The sequence below is a fragment of the Anas platyrhynchos genome, chromosome 9 (genome assembly GCF_047663525.1).
Source record: "Anas platyrhynchos isolate ZD024472 breed Pekin duck chromosome 9, IASCAAS_PekinDuck_T2T, whole genome shotgun sequence".
Taxonomy (NCBI): Eukaryota; Metazoa; Chordata; class Aves; order Anseriformes; family Anatidae; genus Anas; species Anas platyrhynchos.
Window position 1 is genome coordinate 7,827,532 of NC_092595.1, and position 3,067 is coordinate 7,830,598.

Here is a 3,067-nt window from a genome sequence, read left to right on the forward strand (position 1 = left end):
TTGTTTGTTTTAAAACAGGAACAGGAAAACTCCAATGGATTTACATTTTCAAAATACTTTAGGGACTTCTTTAAACTCCTTAGGAAGTTTCCTATATGTCATGTGACAGTTTTGAAAGATGAGAATTGTGGTGAAAGAACTTTACAACAAAAATGTGAACACTGCTCTACTGGTGATGAGAGGCTGTTAATAATTGAGAGCCATATGCTTGAAGTTAAAAATCTCATAGCACTTGCAGACTTGATATCAAATATTGTTCCTGTATTTTGCTATGTGCTGGAACTCTAATTTGGGGTTGTAAGTAATGATCTGCCTCCTGACTGAAAAGCTGCAGTGCTGACTGTAAGTCATAATGGTTTACTCCGAAAACATGACAGACCCTTCACTATAAAGCAGCAGATACGATCAGTCTGTGGAGTGAGAGGCTGGAAAGTTTGTAGAAAACACAGAAACCTGTCTGCGCAGAGCACCTTCTGCCGAGTCCCTCGCGTATCACAGGCGTTTGCGCTGTAGGCAGTGTGTCTCGACATGTTGCATGCTGTACAGGTGGGTGTACGCATATTGTCTGTGTCATGATTATCACTCAATTGCCTGACTGGTGTTCCTGTCGAATAAGCAAACCTTTGCTCATGACAGCCTGTTTTTTCACATGCAAGTGAAAAAATGTCAATGTCAATGTTTCCTTCAGTAACATTTTCAGTCTCACCTGAAACCTTCAGACCCTTGTCACTAATCTGCAGGCACAAAATGCCGCACCAAGTGCTCGAGCAGTAATCCCTGCAGCCACACAAAGGCTCAGTGGTGCCACTGCCTGCAGAGTTTGACAGAAATTGCCGACAGTCACAGGGGGTTTTCAGCTGACATTTCTTAACTGTTATTTCTCTTGTACTCCAGCAGTGTCTAATTGTTCATTCAGAGCCTGGGCAGTTTCCACTGTCCGTCTTTGCATAATTGTTACACAGGACCAAGTATTCTTTGTCTGCACAATGCAAGAAATGTGAGAAATGGAAAGGTTCGTGGTATCACAAACGGGTGCTCAGGTTATCTCCAAGTGAGCCTCCATGTCACTGAAACCTTACTCTCCCTCGCAGACCATGCCAAAGTTAGATTCGGGAGGAACATGTTAAAAAGGGAAATGCTTGAATGTGCACAGCCTGGGTGGTACAGCCACTCAGAGTTTGGTGTTGTGTTCACACCTCCTCCATCAGAATTCGGTGCTTATGTCTGCAGACATAATGTGTTGCACAAAGGAGAGCTGCTAACTGGCTAGCAATTATTATGCACCAAACTTCCCTTCACCACTCTTAAACTAAGTCTATCAGGTATCACATCATCTCTGAACAAACCCTCTGCTGCCTCATAAATTATCAGAAATGCTGGGCAGCAGGACTGCTTTGGGGAGAACTGTCCAAAAGCCACTCTGACAAAGGAGCTGGAAGTACAGCTCCTCACGTTAGTTCTCATTAGTACCATTAATTTTGTCTTTCTTAGCCCAAAATGTGTTTGGTTGCACATTTCACTCCCATTTGCAACAGGCTAAAATTTGCCTCAAATCTGTCCAACCTTTGCAGAACAGAACATTTTGACAAGCGTGATCTTGGAGGATCTAATCTTTCTGTCAGTGATAAAATGTGGCTCTTGACACAAAATCCTTTCCTCCATGCAATTTTCTTGTAAGCTTTACCACTGATATTGTATACCTGGGAACGTTTGAAAAGCAGCTTGACCTTGCTGCATTCAAGCTGTGCTTACTGGAGTTTGATGAAAATCTGCTTAGTGTTTCCCATATCCGCTTTAAAATTCTCTCACTCCGATCTGTTTGGGGGTTGCTCAGGGGCCCTGCTGCTGTGAGCTGGAGCCTGGGTTTAGAGGTAGCTTGGTGTAAAGTCACAGCTTTGGATTCTGAAGCTATAGGGTGCTTGATGGATCTCTGGAGCTGCCTTTTATCATGCACTGAGCTAAACTGTAGGAAGACTGACATCAAACTCATTCGGACATTTCTGGTTTCAGAGTATGCGGAACGCTCCTCTTTGAGTAGGGCGATGTGTTGGCTTGTGCCACTCGCTCCTGCAGGAGCAGGACACTTCCTTTGCTTGTGTAGAAAAAAAAATCACCACAGAGAACATGAAGAGAGGTTTTTAAGAGCACAGAGGATATCCAGGCGGCATCCCACGAGAGGAAAGGACAGCCAGTGAGTGCCCTGGGTGAGGTGGGGCCATGCACAAAGGTTCTTGTTTAGCAGCTGTCCTGCTCTGGCAAAGCTGTTTCTGAGGATGGAATGATCTGGCCTACATTAGTGTGTTTGATCTGCAGAATTTGTTGGGCCCAGGTAAAGTGTAGTATAGCTGACTATACCCTTGTTTACTTTTTTGGTGAAAAGAGCTTTCCAGAATCACTCTTTACACCGTTCTGTTGCTGATGTGCTGTCTGCTTGTCAGACATCCCTGTTGATAGCAGCAGAAGCAAACAGGGAGCAGCAATCACTTTATGTATGGAATTAACCCTTATGTCCGGGGATAACTAGCTACGCTGTGCATTAACTTGATTTAAACCACTGAATTCCCTCAAGTGCGATTGATTTCTACTTGCAGAAGAAAACGTCTGTAAGAAAAGCCCGTCATTACAGGCGGTTCGGCCTGATAGACCTGGCGATATCCTGCCCCTTGTGCCCGGGGCAGCGCCCACATTCCCTCACCGGGCTTCCCCTTCCCGCTGTGACCCGGTGCGGGGACGAGCCCCCAACCGGGGACCGACTGCAGGCGTGAGGGGGCCCCGCGTCCCCTCAGCCCGGGGGCCGAGCACCCCAACACCACCTCCGCGTCCCGAGGGCTCCCTCAGGCGGCTGCCGCGGGACGCAGCGTCCCCTGGCGGCCCGGCGCAGCGCCGCGGCTGTGACCGCGCGGCCGGGGCCACCTCCAGCCGCTTCCACCCGTTTTTAACTCCCCTTCAGGCCGGCGGCGCGGGGCGGGCGGCTCCACACAGAGCTCCCCACCGCGGGCACCTCCCCGAGGCCTCCAGCTCGTCAGAGGGCGCTGCGGCCGCCGCCTCCTCCTCCCTCCTTCCCTCC